The following is an 18,175-nucleotide window of genomic DNA, read 5'->3' as shown; positions in this document are numbered from 1 at the left end:
TCCTCCCGGACTGGGGCACGAACCCGTGTCCCCTGCATCGGCAGGCGAACTCTCAACCACTGCGCCACCAGGGAAGCCCCTGGAAGGCAGATTCTTAACCACTGTACCACCAGGGAAGATTTCATTTATATGAAGTTCAAACAGAAACATTAATCTATGCTGCTGGATGATAGTATGGTGATTATTCTTGGGATGGGGTGTGGGTAGTAAATAAAAGAGGGTATGACGGACTTTCTGAGGGCAGGTCATAGTCTTTAATTTAAATGTGGGTGCTGATTAAAAAGTGAAAATCTGAAAATTCCTTGAGCTATTAAAGACAATTTGTGTACTTTTCCGTATGTCAATAAAATCTGTAAAAATAAAAATACTCCCACATTTATACAAAATTAAGTTTATTTCTATCACATGGAGAAACGCTCATGTTAAAAATCTTTCTCTATTTTCTGTTTTTCCATCTTTGTATTTCATGTTCTGGATTTAAAGCCCCCAACTATTCCTTTAACTGATTTCTGATTATTGTTTTCCTGGCCACGCAGGTTTCCTCTGTAGCTCTGCCGGCCCCTCCCATCCCTCTCCAGCCAGGTCTCTGGCCCTCGGGCAGGCAGCCTATTCCTGCATTTTCCCACCCACTGCCAATCAGTGCACTGTCAATTCTCCCGCTTGCCATTGTCATGGCAGTGCGCAGCTTTCAGAGCCCGCCATGTTGGCAGCCTTCAATGCTTCTCCCTGGGGCTTTGCAATCTCATTCCTGTGATGGCCCCAGGGCCTGCTAGGACTGGGTCAGTTCCAGCGCCTCTCCTGTGAGAGGTTCCCTCCCTCAGAATTGCCCAGTCAGGTTTGTATTATTATGATTATGGGTAATGGGTTTTCCATCCTTCAGCTGTCAAAAGCTCTCCCCACACTTTATTCCCACTGTCTTTTAATTTTCACTTTTTCACTGAAAGCAAAACAAAACAAACAAGAGCTTTAAAATCACCTCAATTTAACATTTGAAGTGACAAAAAAAAAAAAAAGAAAAATTGGCAGTATCTGAGTGCCACTGAAAGCCTCAGCTGCCTGGTGGCTTTTCCCGTTTTGTTCTGTTTTCCTCTTTATCCTCTTCCCCATACCACTCTCCCCTTCCCCCTTCCCGGAGCCTGAGAACTGTCCATGTGGTGATAGTTTTCAATACCACTCACCCGAATCATTTAACCACAGGTTTTAACCTCTGGTTTCTAGCAGCTTGGTGCACTATTAAATCAGTAGTCCTGTCGCAGTACCAGAGAAGGAGTTGGAGAGCTATTAAATTCAAAATAATTGTTTTGGAAATCATGAATGCATGCTGTACCCACTGGTGCAGCCATAGTTAAAAGAGTATTAATCTGTTTTTCCTCTGCAACCAAGTGCTTTGCAGAACTTTGCAACTTCATGTATTCCCAGGCCCAGCACTAGATAAAAACTTCTGGTAAGAGAAGTTGTAAAAACATTCTTTATACTTTAATATAATCAGGAACTATACATTCAAATGTATAAGGAAGTGGAGCTTTAAAACTGGATTTGAGTGTCTATTTTGCCTTCAGCTAACTATTCAAGAGACTCCTTTTAAAGGAAAATGCCTTGACCAATGCCCAGAATTTTCGTGGAGGACAGTTTTTAGAACTGCATAACCATGATTCTGGTAGGCAGTCTCCAAGATGGCCCCCGATAACCTCCACTTCTTGGAATTCACATCCTTCTGTAAAGTCCTCCACTTGAGTATGAGTTAAGCTTAATGAAATCACTTCTAATGAATAGAATACAGCTGGCCCTTTGTATCCCCAGGTTCTGCATCCAAGTATTCAATCAAACTTGGACTGAAAATATTCAGAAAAAAAATTCCAGAAAATTCCAAAAAGCAAAACTTGAATCACTGCTCACTGGAAACTATTTACATCACATTTGTGTTGTGTTTACAACTATTTACATAGCATTTGTATTGTATTATGCATTATAAGTAATCAAGAGATGACTGAAAGTATACAGGAGGATGTGCTACATCATTTTACATAAGGGACTTGAGCATCCTCGGATTTTGGTATCCACAGGGGTCCTGGAACCAACCCCCCACAGATACTGAAGGATAACTGTACAATAAAAATGATGGGATGTCACTTCTGAGATTAAGTTACTAAGAGACTGTGGCTTCTATCTTGGGTACCCTCTCTTGTACTCTTGCTTTCTCTGAGGGAAGCCAGCTGCCATGTCTGTCATAAGCTGCCCTATGGAGACACCCACAGAGCAAGGAACTGAGGGTGGTCCCAGGGACAACAGCTAGCCAGGAACTGAGGCTTCATTCCAACTGCTCTCAAGGAACTGAATCTGCCAACAGCACTGTCAGGAGCTTGGAAGTAGATCTGCTGGAGTGGAGAGGTGAGACAGTTGTACCTTGAGTCAGACTTCTAAGACATCTGGCACCAGAGAACTCAGCTAAGCCACACCCAGGGTTTTGATGCACAGCTGCTGTGATGTCATACATGTTTACTGTCTTAAGTCACTATGTTTTAAGTTAACTTTTTATTCATCAATAGTTATCCAATAATAGTAACATTAAGAATTGTTACCATAGTTGCATAGTATGTTTTAATAGCTTAACATACTTTTTTTTTACAAAAATTACCTCATTTCATCTTCAAAAGAAACATGTAAGATAAACATTATTACTTGCACTATTATTTACTTTTTTTGTAATTAAGTAATTTATTTTGGGCTGCATTGGTCTTCGCTGCTGCCCACGGGCTTTTCTCTAGTTGCAGCAGCAGGGGCTATTCTTCGTTGCAGTGCACGGGCTTCTCATTGCGGTGGCTTCTCTTGTTGCGGAGCATGGGCTCTAGGCACACAGGCTTCAGTAGTTGTAGCACACAGGCTCAGTAGCTGTGGCTCACGGGCTCCAGAGCACAGGCTCAGCAGTTATGGTGCACAGGCTTAGTTGCTCCACAGCATGTGAGATCTTCTCAGACCAGGTCTGGAACCCGTGACCCCTGCGTTGGCAGGCGGATTCTTAACCACTGCGCCAGCAGGGAAGTCACTGGCAGGTAGACTCTTAACTACCGCGCCACCAGGGAAGTCCCTATTTACTTTTTTTTATTATTATTATTACTTTTGGCTGCATTGGGTCTTCGTTGCTGCTTGCGGGCTTTCTCTACTTGCAGTGAGCGGGGTCTACTCTTCGTTGCGTTGCACGGGCTTCTCACTGCAGTGGCTTCTCTTGTTGTGGAGCACGGGCTCTAGGCATGCAGGCTTCAGTAGTTGTGGTGCGCTGGCTTCAGTAGTTGTGGCTCATGGGCTCTAGAGCGCAGGCTCAGTAGTTGTGGCTCACGGGCTTAGTTGCTCCACAGCATGTGGGATCTTCCCAGACCTGAGCTCAAACCTATGTCCCCTGCATTGGCAGGTGGATTCTTAACCACTGCGCCACCAGGGAAGCCCTACTTCTTTCGATAAGAAAAATGAGAAATACTTAGCAAGTTGCCACTGTCCACCTAGCTTGTAAGTGGCAGAGCTGGGGTCAGAACCCTAATGATAACTCTGAACCTTATGTTCTTCCCAAAGGAAAGTGCTTTGCAAACTGTGAAATTTATTATAAGTGAAAGTTAAAAATACTAAAGATTACAGACATTAGAAATTCTACCAACAGAGTTTCATGTTTGGAATGAAATGTTCTGAAACCTTTGATAATGGTAATTTCTCAGAGAAATGCACTACTTTTAATTGCATCAATTCCTGGCATCTCAGTGTTACAGAAGGAGTTCATTTGAAGGGAAGAGGCAGATGAAGAATACCAGAAGTGATATTTTATGAAGTAAGAATGAAGGGGAAGTGAAGACTCAAAAATGGGAACCCAGGCCATATCTCAACTATTAGTTATAGGCCAATAACATTTCCAAAGATTTTGTAGTTATGAATCTATTTAAATTATGCTATAAATATTCAGAAATGACAATGTGAATTAATAATTAGAAATTATGGTCATAAGAAAGAAATTTGAAGATAATGCTTTCCACATAGTATGGGAAACACACACACACATACACACACAGATACAGTTATACGGTACCCAGGACACAGACAATACTTTTCTTTTAATTACTGAAATGGAACCTGAAATGTTTATTTCCAAGGGTTATATATTTGTAATGAACCATAAGAATATGTTGCATTTTTTTTGTTTTATTCAAAATGGATCATGTTGCTCAAAATAATACATAGATGCAGATCTAATAATCACCATGGCAACATCTTTATAACCCATAGAGAGTTGATAATGTGAATCTTTGTCTTCTATTCATTCTTACACTAACTTAAGAAGGGATATTCTTTCTTTAGAGAGTGAGATTGGGAACTGTATCAATTACCTATTGCTGCTCTCCCAGATTACTGCAAATTTAGTAGCTTAAAACAACACAAATTTATCTTATTGTTCATGTCAGAAGTCTAAAATGCATTAGCAGAGCTACGTCCTTTCTAGATTCTGTGTCCTTGACTTTTCCAGAGATCACCTGCCTCCCTCGGCTCATAGTCTGTTTCTATGTCCAGCAGTGTAGCTTTAAATCTCACCTTCTCTCTCTGACCTCTACTTCCATTAACACATCTCCTATTATGGCTCTGACCCTCCTGCCTCCCTCTTAAAAGGTCTCCTGTGACTACATTAGACCCCTTGAATAATCCAGGATAATCTTCCCAAGTCCAGATCTTTAATTATATTTGTAAAGTGCCTTTTGCCATGCAAACATACACAGGTTTCAGGGATTAGGGCATGGACATCTTTGGGGACCACTGTTCTGCCTACCACAGGACCTATTTTGGTTTGGAGAGAAGACTAAGAGAAAGAGGTCTAGGAGGAAGCCTTCTAATGTGAGAATCCATGGGAGATTTGGTTTAAGAAGAAAACAGAGGGTCATGTTTTCATTGGACCTCCGTTTACTGCAATGGCAGGGGGCTTACTGATGCACAAGCCCAAACATTCCTGAAAAACTCACCTGTACATCCAATATCACAACCTCAGATACTCAGTGTCACATACTGTCATCATCTGTTTAAAGAAATTAATAAAATGAGTATTAATTAAGTCATTATTTCTGTCATTTAATATGTGTCCAGCACTAGCCAGGCACTCAGCACCTGAGGATGGGAATATTTTCTGCTAGAGGCATTTGCATACACTGATAGTCCTCAAAAAGCTTTGTTGCCTTTATCTTTCTTGATTTGATATATGTCCTATTTGACTTTAAATAATAGTTTGAAATAAAAAGGAGACTTAAGAAGACGTAATGGATTTATGTACATGTAGAAGACAGAGTGGCAAAGGACTCAAGGATTAATCTATCCACTTCTCTCTTTTCAGGTTGAGAAACTGAGTTCCCTGATGAAGAAGAAAACTTGGTACTAGTAGAAGAATCAAACTTAGAACTCCAATTCCTTCTACTTTATAGCTTCAGGTAGAAATAACTCATGGTAAAATAACAACAAAGGTCTCCTAGGAAGCTCATTTTCCCCCCCACAAAAATAACGATCTAACAGATTAAGAGACTGCCTAGGGAATTCAGAATTTATTGACAATCTTTTTTAATAAAGTGGTAGTAAGTCCCTTAAAAAGGAAGACACAAAGATAGACATTTTTTAAAAATTAAAGAGCTGATACTTTCCCTGAATGTACTCATTATTATCAATAAAAATTTAACACCTGCCAACAATGATATGACATTAAATATTTAAAAAAAGAAGAAAAAGACTCAGAAAACCATTGTTACTCTGATTTCGATGTTTTATGGTTAGAGAAAGTCAGAAAATCTAAGAGGTTCCAAGTTCTGCCATTTACCTATGTGTTACCTTCAGCAAGTTAATTAATATCTTGAGGTTTCTTTTTTTTTCATCCATACTGAAATTTACAATTTCACCAGGAAATAAGGTGACTTACTCAGATTAGCTCCTTGAAGTGCTTCTGGCCAGAGTTCATGCTGTTTAAAAACAACAACATGGAAAGTACCCACTCTGCTTTATTTTAAATTTAAATCAGAGAATAATGTTAGTTTGATTATAGAATATTTTCAAAGATCTAAAAGAGAACCACTCTCTTGTATTTGAAATTAGTGAATTTTATAGTTATTTAATCAAAAGCCTATTGAATTCCAATAATGTGACTAACCCCCTGCCAAGTGTCATTGGGGCTGCAAAGAGTTGTATGTGGTCTTGACTTCAAAGAATAACAACACATGAAGAATGCACCAGACATTCTCAGGAATTATAGAATGTATTTAAGAGAAAATCAGGAATTTTAGATTTAGTTATTCCTTAAATGCAATAGCATTGGCCTTCTTATAGTTTCTCTAACATGCTAAGCTCTTGCCCTTAAATCATTTCTTTGGACATCTACTCTTTAATAAAAGCCACTTTCAACTCAGTCTAAATACTTGCTTTCTATTTAACTCTTTCTTAGTATTTATTATAATTTAGTTTTATTTGTAGCACTTACAATTTTGTAATTATAAATATTAACTCACTTGATTTATTATTCATTAATATATTTTTAAAAATTTGTGTTTATCTGCCACTTTGCCCCCAGTATAGCCACCAGTAAGCCCTAAAAAAACAGAGAAAACTGTATCTTCATTAAGTGATTTGAGTAAGATCTAAAGGAGTTTCCAAATTCTATCTGGAGGAGAAAAAAAGAAAATGTTATATTTTAAAATTAACTCTGTGAGGGTAACACCCATAAGTTTTGTACTATATTTCTCCAACATCTAACATGGTACCTGGCACTAGATTTCTACTAGTTAAATATCTGTTCTTTAAATAACTGATGAAGTGAATGGATGTTTTACTGTACTTAAGGTCATGTAGATTAGAGGTAGGGGATTATATTTTATTAAAAATTAACTATATATATATTTCTTAATAATATATTGGTTATCCTCTTTAATTGTTTAACAGTAATATTTTTATAACACATTTCCCAGGTCAGTCCTCATCCAATAACTGGTCAGCATGGCCACACAAAGAAGTGGTTCCCTTGCCAGTTCTTGGGGAAATTCTGAAGGATCATCCTAGTTTCAGACTTTCTCATGGAGATGGTTGAAGCTTCTGTTGCATCTGAATTACAACTCATCTTCTCCCTCTAGCCAATCCTATTCTCTTCTATTTCATAGGTGGTGACTCCAAGAATGTTCCCTAATAAATCTCTGGCAAACTAATCTGCATATCAGAGTTTGCCTTTGGGGAACTTAACCTATTTTTGCTGGTGCCTAGAATATTCTGAGAAATCAGATTCTTGGATGGGATTCTGGAGCTGGATCACTTGCCACCCAGCTGGCAATAAGGGATCCAACACTGATTATAGGTGGAGCATTGATTCCTCCTGGCACAAGATATGAGTGCAATGTCAAAACCTTCAATAATGAACCTTACACTGTTTTGAGCAAATGTATTAGCTGCTTTCATGTGCCATACAGGTAAGAACTTGCAAGTATAAGAACAGTGGAATTGGGTGACCATTGCTAATCTTGATTGTTTTGGAAAAAGATAACACATATGGGAGAGTGATTAATCAATCATTAGAAGCTGTGTGCCATTCACTGTTTGCAGAGATTAGTAGTTTAGGTTAGAATACACATGAATATGAATAATATTTAGAAGGTCAGGGACAAGAAAAGTTGGGGTTAGAAGCATGTAGAAAAACACAAATGAGTGGACAAAGTGTGAAGATTTTCAAATCATATTTTAACACCCATCAAACAGCATCCACCACTGAAAAGTCACAGAACAACTAGGAAGAATCTTTCTACATTTTCAGGCACGTGTTGGCATTGTCTGCAAGTACAGCTTCTGCCATTACCACTCTCTCACAGAGTGTTTAATCCACCAATATGGAATCCCACTTAACATCACTTCAATTCCAGTGACCCACTTATAGCAAAGGTGGTATGAAAATGGGCCCTTGACTTTGGGTGCCACAGGTCATATGATATACCACACTGGCCAGAAGCTGCCAGAGTGCTGGAACAGCCAGTTTAATGCACTAGTCTGGGGACAATACCTTGAGAAGATGGAGAGCCATCTCTAGGATGTGGTATACACTTTAAAGCATAGGTCCAGGATCCCAGAAATGGTCTCAGTTACCATTAATCCCTTATCAGAATATGTGATTTCTGATTTGTTCTTATCATCCTTGCAACTTTGGGCTCTGAATTTAAAAGTCCTGATTTCAATGGGCAGAACGCTTCCATTAGGGAACAGCAGAGTCCTACTGAAATATAAACCGTAACTTCTACTCTGGAACTTCAGGGTTCATGAAAAGGGACTAGCATTCAAGAAGCAGAACAATCATCTCAACAGGAGTGGTTAATCCTATTTATCAGAAGGAGGCAGGGCTGTTGTCATCAGGCAATTGTCAAAATGAGGGCAGAATAAATAATTTGGCACACCCATGCGATTCACTTGGGTGCCTCTTTGAACTTCCCTGTCCAATTTTGATTGTAACTGGACAAGCTCAATAACCAACCTCTTTTTTAGAAGGGTATAATGAACACGAGCTCACATCTCTCAAGGATACAGATCTGGATCTCTCCACCAGGTCAGCCAGCTTGACCAGTGGAATCTAGGAAGGGTACAGAGGAGGGAGACAAAGACTATCAGTTGCAGCCCTGACACAGCTATTGAGGAGGGACTACAATCCATCCCACTAATATTCCTTGTAGTTTTTCCTAGAAATACTGGAACACCTACTTTTTTTATACAAAAAAAAGTAAATATAGGGACTTCCCTGGTGATCCAGTGGTAAAGAATCCGCCTTCCAATGCAGGGGATGCGGGTTCAATCCCTGGTCAGGGAACCAAGATCCCACATGCCGCGGGGCAACTAAGCCCACGTGCCACAACTACTGAGCTTGAGCGCCTCAACTAGAGCCTGTGTGCTGCAAACTAGAGCCCACACGCTGCAAATTACATAGCCCACGCACTGCAAACTACAAAGCCCACGCATCCTGGAGCCCCCACCCCACAACTAGAGAGAGAAAACCCTCATGCCACAACTAGAGAGAAACCCAAGCAGACCGCTCACCGTAACAAAAAGATCCCACATGCCTCAACAAAGATCCCATGGGCTGCAACTAAGACCCGATGCAGCCCCCCAAAATAAATAAATAATAAGGAAAATAAATAAATTAAATAATTTTTAAAAAGTAAATATAATCAATGGCAGATACAGTCTAGGTAAAGGGTAGACTATATTTATACTAGGAAATACCAACAGATCCTCTTTTAGGAATGAAGGAGCAGCTGGGAATGCTGCTGTCAGACAGCCCTCAGCTCTCATCCCTCTTTGGGGATCACTTCCACTGGAGAGAGTCCTCTCCCCTCATGATACATTTCCATTCCAGAGCATTCCTTAACTAAAGGTTAATCAATATGGAAACACTAATACCTTGTTCCCATGACAACTTACGACAACTCCGGAAGAGTCATTCCAGCTTCGGAGCTCCTCATAATGACTGTCTGAGGCTTTTGTTAAGATGGCACTACAGCCTCACATCTTCCTCTGCCCAATTCTACTTTCTTCCATTTCCTTCCACAGGTGGTCACCCCCAGGAGCACTACCCTATAAAGCCCCAGCACACTAATGTCTAGTTCAGATTCTGTTTCCTAGGTAATTCAATCTGCAACATCCCTTCTCCATGACACAAAATTGCGCACCCCTTTCCCCTCCAAAAGGCCATATTCTTAATGACTTGTCTTTGAACTCTACCAACTTTGGACATGAATGCCTGAGTTTTCTCTTTTTGCAAATGCTTCTACTTTGGTGATTGCATTAGTTATGAAAGAGGCTGTCTGGCTCAGGAGCCACAAATATTTACTATCTGGTTCTTTACAGGGAATATTTTCTAATCCCTGATTTAGATGACACCCCTTCCATAGTCTATCAATATTTCCAAGATGGAAAGTTTCAGTTTAACATTCTCTTTTTGCTTTATTTCTTTTCATTATGAATTTTTATGTTTCTGATTCTGTATTTGAATTATAATGATAACATCAGACACCTCCTTATTTCCAAGTCCATTACCACTAAAATTACTTCTATTATTGTGTTTTTGCATAATAACATTGATTTAACATCAAGTTTTAAGAAACAAAGAAAAATGCTATCTGTCTGTCTGTCTCAATCCTTTACCAAGTGAAATGTACTAACAGACACATGGGAAAGAAAAATAATACAATAACCAGTATGATTGCTTCTGAGACCTATTAGCATAATCCACCAGAAGCTTGACTTTTTGTTTGCTAAACTGTTTTAGACAAGATAATTACATTAAAGTGTTTGGTATTTCCAAATTATTGCATAATGTCATGAGTCTTAGATGATTTAGTCTGGTTGTTCTCCTGATAGTGGAATCAATGAAAATGTGCTGAAATTAAAAGGGAAGATTTTCAAAGAAGTATGTGGGAGGTCTGGATGGAACTTCCTTTTGTTCAGGACTGTGGGAAGATTTTGTTGTACATTACCAGAGAAAGCAGCATGGGCAAACTTTTAGTATTGCTTTCCTAGTTACAAGAGTCAGAAAATTACATAGAACACTTTTTTAAAACGGTTTTTTGTGGTTTTTTTTGTAAGAATACTTGCGGTGAAGGACTGAAACAAGAGATGGAAATAAGTTCCTTCTCTTTCTTATGGCATCTTGTTTGTCATCTGCTCTCTTTTTCTCTCACTATCAGCTGACATTTCCTTTATACTTTGGGTATCTTTTTACTACTTCATGGCATCTGTTTACTTATGGTTTCTGCTTCCTCAGAACTGTAGCCTGCAGATGCACATATGCACAATTCTCCTTAATGGCTTTTCTCTATCTACCCTTCCTTTTCTATTCAAGCTTCTAATGTTTTTTTGGTTTTGCTTTTGTTTTTTTCCTTTTTCTTCTATTTTGTCTCATGTATGATCTCACTAAGAATCTGACTGGTCCAGCTAATTCTGTCATGCTGGAACACATCTTAAGATGTTGATCATTTTATTGCATGGCTGTTTTTATCTGCCCTCTGAAACATCAGATCATACATCTGCTTAATCTGTGGGCATATAATCATAAGGTCTTCGTAGAGTTTTCTCCGAATTAGGAATATGGACAAGAAACTTATAAAAATGGTATAAATATCAGAAATTCTATATCAACCAGGACCTTGTCCTAGCTTACCTTAACAGCAGAACCTGAGACAAAGGCTTTCATGTAGACTGTTTATTTGGGGATCGATACACAGGGCGTGGGACTGCAGAACAAGGCTAGTGACACAGAGAGGAAATAAAAGTCAATGTAAGTATGTGTCATGGTGTTGGCCATTGTCATAGGTGATTGACTGGATCACTATGGTGTTGGCCTTTGCTACAGTTGATTGAATTTTTATGGTGCTGGTCATTGCTATAGGTGACTGATTGGATTGTTATACTGTTGGTCATTACTATGGGTTACTGGATGCTCCATCACCTGGGATCTTCTGAGTTCCTTTATACAATGTGTCTCAGAACTGACTGCTTTGGGGATGAAAGGAAGAAGCATTTACCCATCATCTACCCCTGGCCATAGATGGCTCTGTGGGCATTAACTTCTTACACTTCTCAGTTGCACATATGTAAGTATAGAGCAAGTTCTGCAGGTGTCCCTTGTCACAGGGTCAGAAGAACCTGAGATCAGAAAAGGAGAGGTACACAGAAGGTAAGGTTAAGATGAGGCACTGTCTGACTGAAGCTGTGCAAAACTGTTTGAGAATCTGGACAAGATGGTTTTGAAATGGTACATGGAGATTGTCCAAATCAGTTGGTTAATATGTTCTGTTCATATGCTAACCCTTGACTTGTCATTGTGTCCTGTCTCTCTATTCTTACTGCTATTACCTAAGTTAGCCCACATTCATTCTTGCCTAGAATGTTTTTAATCTTCTGATTCACTCAATTCCCATCTATTCACCATATCATCTATAGAACAGTTGACATGATTATGCCATTATTATTATTAATGCCATTTGTTTATAATTCTTAAAGAGATCCTTATTATTTTAGAATGATGTTGTCTTTGCCTGCCTCTTATTATCAGTGCCTTCTTCTCTTCCCAGAATCACTTAATCTCAATTCAAAGCATACTACAAATGTCACTTCCTCTGCAAAATCAGACCCAGCTTCTTCTGCATCCTCTGCACCCCAGCAGCACATGCTACATTATGACAAAATAATTTGTCTTCCCACTTGACCACAAACTCCATCTGACTAAGGACCAGATACTACTTCCATATGCACTTTCAGGTCCTGGCACTTTGTCATAGTGTAGGTGTCAATAATTCATACTGAGTAAATAAGTTTTAAAAAATGAAATAGAATAAGTTTTATCCCATGAATTTTTGATATGATTCCTAATTTTCCACTTCCTAATAATTTTTGTAAAACTGGCCTGTGTGGGTTCAGAGGGTAGCATTATTTTCTTTTGCTTTAGAAATTACCAAAAACTTGCCAGCAGTACATGTAGCGATCTGTGTCTTCACAGCAACAAAATAAGGACTCAAACCACTTTGGTTGTTGGGACATAACATTCTGCTGAGCTAGTTAGGGTACAACTGAAAAAATAAAGCAAGTGTTGGGTTTTTTTGTGAATCTAAATCCCTACCAAACTAAATGAATACATGAGAAATACCTGTATATATTATGATGTATTCAGTTAACCTCTAAACTTGATGATGCCACTCTGCATATGTATGGGAAATATTCTCATAAATAACACTATGCTAATGAATAATAATCTCTGTTACATATGTGTTTGAACACTGAAAATATGAGAATAAGTATAATAGATTATGATTACTCTGAGTAATCAATGGCTTGACAGAAGACAGTTTGAGTTCACCTTCATATGCAGAACACCTTTCTAATGAAACCACTTCTTCCATTAAGAGGAAAAGAAACATTGTCTGCTTCATCATTTGGTGACCTCTGCATCACTGGGGTTGTCCAAGGAATGCACTTTAGCAGATGCAGATAGATTCCACATACCTAGTCTGGAACCCCACACATACGTCTTTGAGCAAGTCACTTTGTTTCTTTAAACCTCAGTTACTTTCTCTGGACAATAGCAACAGCATCTTCTTTGCATGATACATACAAGGATCAGCAGTAATTTATATAAAAGTGCCTGGAACATCAAAGTACTCAATTATAATATAAATAACAATATGCTTTTCATCAGTTATATTTGTTCCTAATTATTTTTGCTATTAGTAGTGGTACAATATAATAGAGGATAGGAATTTGTTGAAAACATTTACAAGATAATTCAAGCATCAGGTGCTTGACTGGACAAGGTTAGTGTCCCTGGTCCCATTTATGCTGGCAATAGGGAAACCATCTAACCTTCCTTCTGCAGACATGCAGGGCACTGAGAGAAATGAAAGGAGAAGAAAAGAATATAAAATAAAGATGCAAGCCAAGATGCAAAGAGCTGAAGGAACAAATAGGAAGTGTACCAACGTTTATAAATCCCTCAAGTGACCTTTTGTTCTTTTTATCCTCAAGGTTCCATGAGTCTGTGATGCTAAGTTCTTTAGAAAATTCCAGGGAATATCTTTCTACTTTATCTTTCTACTTTAAAAGTTGTTATTTGTTTTCACTGGGGTCAGGTCTAGAATTATCCAAAATCATGGGATTTGTCCAACCAATCAAATGGAAGACCTCAGACTTCAGATAGACAGATGGTTTAGGATACAACTGCATCTAAGGGATTATTTACGTTAATTTATGCATTAGTTTTTTCCAAGGGTACACTCAAAATATCGGAGTATTATACACATACTAAAATTAGATTTAGGAAAGTAAAGGCAGGGACAGATAAACTAAAAGAAAGGAAACTCATGAATATCCATGTTCGAAATGAATACATCTTAAGCCTCAAAGCCCGGGCTGGATGGGAAGCATTGCTTTTGTTATTTCAGTAACAGCTGAGCGAATAAGATGTGACTATACTGCCTAAGAAGGGGGGCGATATCTTGGTCACTTAAAAGGGTCAACTGAATTGCCACACTACTGATTAGCTGAATTATATCTACACAGAATAAGCAAAGCCACAGTGGAGTCTGGACAATTATCAAAGTGCAATTAAATATCTTATTTTTGGTATGCCTAGAAGAGATTCCAAGATGAATCCCTAGAAATATCACTTATATCGTTATAGAATGGCAACTCTACTCAAAATTTCCTTCAGAGTTCACAGACATGTTACGGACGCCTCAGAGAGTAATTTTATAGATACTTTAACCATCAGATAGTATACAACACTTAAAGTAATTTCAAGAATTTTCCCAGAACACTGACTCCCCCTAATTTTCTTTCCCAAGGAAAGTACATGCAAATGGCTTGTTTTCCTTGAAAAATCGAGCTTGAGGCAGAGTGGGATAAATGAATAAGCACCAAAATCTCTCATTTTATTGATCCTTTTTTTTTTTCAATAATTACATCTTATCTTCAAAGGTACAAAAGACAACATATGGAGTGTTCAAAATCGATGACACTAAGGATATGAATATGCTAACAGTTTGAACTGACTTTTGTATTTTTATAAGAGAGGGGTAAACTTTATTAAAGGGTAGCACTGACAGGTATGGGATATTAACACCACCACCATTCTTAGTCAAGCACCTCAATATATCAGATAAGAAAGATCACATCTTATTTATGAGATTACAATACATATATATGCGCACATTTATACATATGTATATGTGTGTATACATATGTGTATATACGCATATACCTATACATGCATGCATATGTAGACACACAGATGCTCACATATGCATATAAAAAAATGGAAACTCAAACTTTACTTTTATTCCCCAAATGAATTATGTAGGTTTCCTGTTACACAGAATTAATACACCACACTTAGTGTCCTACCTCTGAGACTTTTCTAACCTTTCTTACACTTCACTACTTTAAAAATAAGGGAGTCACATTATCCTGCATTAGGTTCCAAAATTAATTATTAACAATTAATCATTAATGACATGAAACCTCTTGAAAGCATTTTTAAAGATGAATAGACACACTGAAGCTACTGAAATCAAATACAATACTAACAACAGGAAAATAGGAATTATACATCTGTTGAACACCTAATGGTTAAGACATGTCTTTTTCCTTTGGGTTAGACCTAAGGCACTGAGTTCCAGTATCATGATCAGAATTGGTTAGACTTTTTCAAGAAAAAAAAAGGGTGGTAGGGCTAGGTCAGTTGACTGCAACTAAATGTCTTTCATAAGGTTTCAAACTCAAAGAAAAAGTAAAATAAAATAAAAGGGCTGAGTCGTTAAGGGCATGAGATGCCCCTGGTGGTAGGTGTGGAAGGCATCACAACAGGCATACATTGTATTGTGGGAATGTAAAGCAGACAAATTATGAAGTGATCCTTGGGTCCTAACACAGTGGAGAGATTTACAAGACCTATAATAAAAGATGAATGCAGTGGCCAATTAAGGTCTTCATACATAGCTGATGCATTCAGATATGCACTCAACAAATATTTGTTTTACATTTGTTATGTTTCTTTGTTTTAATCTCTATCCTAGGGACGAGTGATGCAGAAGTAAACAAATTTACTTTTACCCCACTGAGCATATATTTTAACAGTAAACATAGAAAAAAATCAAAGTTGTCCAATAAAGCAAGTTACTGTAAATCTAGCCAAGTATTGGAAAGAGGACAACACAGTCCTGGTATGGAAAATAATGACAATAGTATCTAGGTGGGATGGTTGGCAATGGCATCTCTGAAGAGGAAGCATGCACAATTCTCAACTACATAATGTGTAAGAGCCAGCCATTCAAACAGAAGGAAAAATGTTCCAAGTAAAAGGATCAGAAGTACAAAAGCGCTGAGGCAGTGAAGAGTTAAGCCTGCATGTTGTAAATGCCCCACCCAGATCTCCTTCACTTGCTGGTTTACTTATTCCCTGGCTTTTGTGATATTTAACAATTCACAGCTGCTCCCTTCTCTGGATAATTGCCCATGGCCAAACAGGAGACCAGTGGGCACTTAGCTGATCCCACTACAGCCTCACTTGGTCCTTCCATGCTTGGTTTTAATGGAAAATGGGCAAGTACAATAATCATACCTGATCAGAACATGGTGACCAGCACCTCAGGGTCCTCAGAAATAAGAATCTAGACTTGCAGAAACTCTAGCCTAGGAGAACTAGGATACAGAACATGTGGGGGAGGGAGATGACAGGTTTCAGTAATGACTTTGGGAGAATTGCAGCATGGGCTGCAGTTTGTCCCACTAACCCTCCTCTCGTAAACTGTCACATATTGTGATAACTAGGGTCCTGGAGAAGCTGTAACTATGTGGAATAAACTTAATTTGAGAAGCAAGTGGACATGAGCAGTACAAGAAGTATTCTGAGAATGCACCCACCATAAGGGGCTGGTATATCCACACCCAAGACCCTAGAAATGTCAACTGCTAACAGTTCATAATTGTTCCTTACTTGGAGGAAAGCCCTCAAAGAAATGGAATAGCCCACAAACTCACATGGGAAGTGACTCCCTCTCTCACAGAGGGGCAAAGACATAGCCTGACCAAGTGCAAAAGACTGGCCCCATAACTTGGAGGTGGCAGTAGCTCTGTTGTGCAATTTGTGTCCAGAACTTTTTTATGGGATTATTTAGAAGCTAGTCTCCATCTGAGACCACATTTGTTGCTTGGCATTTCTTCCCTGACTTACCTACTTTCCTCAGACCTTTCTTCTGGAAGCACACCTCCAACAAATTTAGAATATCCATCTCAGCCTCTGTTTCTAGAGAGCTGGCCTAAAGACAGCCTGTTCTAAGAATGAACAAAGTGAATGTGGCTGCAGTGTGGTGATAAAAGATGAGCCAAGATGAGACTGGAAGGATAGGCTTATGCCAGATTATTCAGAAATATGATAATCCCTTTACCTCTCATCTTGGGGGCAATGGGAAATAAATGATTTTTGGCAGGGGGAAGGAGAGTACATTTTATTAAACACACACACGATTTAATATTCTTATATATTTGTTGTAGTGTATAGTGTGTATTTGTCTCATCCACAGTAACCTGTGTGCTCAATAAAGGGAAAGGCTTTTCCAGGATGAAACACAGTGCTCAGAGAAATACAGACACACAGTAGATATGTGCTAATAATAATGATTCATGTTGATCACCAAGGGTCAATAACATGTTATAATCTGGTTTATTTGCAATTATAACATGGCTGCTCTTCTGCTTAAGAATGATTTAGTCTTGTAGAACTTTCATACAAGAAACCTCTGAAAAGCAGTAAACCACAGGGGAAGAAGTACAGGCACAGAAAGGGACAGAGTTTTTGAAGCAGATTCATGAATGTATTAAATATTAAAGGGATAATCTCTATTGCTTTGTAGTTTAAGCAGTGATAAATGGGTGTTACGATTGATTAAATGCCTGCACTTTACTTCAATGTTTGTTTTGAACTGTTTATGGAAAGAATATGTAAAAGGAATAGAAATGCCTTATCAAGGAGAATTTCTTCTTCTTCTAGATGCACTTGGAGGTGACATATTCATACCTACAAATATTTTTGAATTAGGTGAGTCTGGCTAGCAAATCAAAATTAGGAAGTAGATTGCAACCATAGAGAACCCATGCTTCAGAATGAGATTGGCTGGTTTTAATTTTGGTTTGATCACCTTCTGAACACATCATGGCCTTATATAACTTCCTTAAATCCTCTGATCTTCTATTTTATCATCTGCAAAATTATTTCAAAAGCCAAAGTTGTGTATGTGTATCTCTATAACTATACATATCTATATATATATGGATATATCTATTTCTAACTATATCCATCTATCTATATCTTTAATTTAACCCTAATTAAGTAACCATAAATATAAACATACTTATATATATACACATGTATACACACACACACACACACACACACATATACATATACACACACACATATACCTATATAAAGTCATGCAAACTTCTTAGGCTAGAGTTTGACATATACTAACTAAGAGCTTAATGGACATCAGTGCTTAAAACTGCTGTTAAACATAGGATTCACTGAACGCTTACTGTGGGGCAGGTTTTGTCCTTAGTCCTTTAATGGATTAACATACTATATCCTCCAAAATTT

General features: G+C 38.3%; 1 protein-coding gene across 1 annotated transcript in view; it reads right to left on the bottom strand.

Moving 5' to 3' along the window:
- Nucleotides 1-18,175, bottom strand: part of CDH8 (cadherin 8) — a 1,195,405-nt gene that overhangs the window by 940,938 nt on the left and 236,292 nt on the right. Inside the window, exons 4-5 of the mRNA XM_079908493.1 lie at nt 8,546-8,605; nt 4,992-5,044 (exon numbers count right to left, since the gene is read on the bottom strand). The gene's annotated coding sequence lies outside the window, so the exon portion shown is untranslated. The remainder of the gene's footprint in view (nt 1-4,991; nt 5,045-8,545; nt 8,606-18,175) is intronic.

This window comes from Stenella coeruleoalba (genome assembly GCF_951394435.1).
Source record: "Stenella coeruleoalba genome assembly, chromosome: 20".
NCBI classification, from domain to species: domain Eukaryota; kingdom Metazoa; phylum Chordata; class Mammalia; order Artiodactyla; family Delphinidae; genus Stenella; species Stenella coeruleoalba.
Note: the sequence above shows the minus strand (reverse complement) of the source record. Positions and strands in the feature narration are given on the sequence as shown.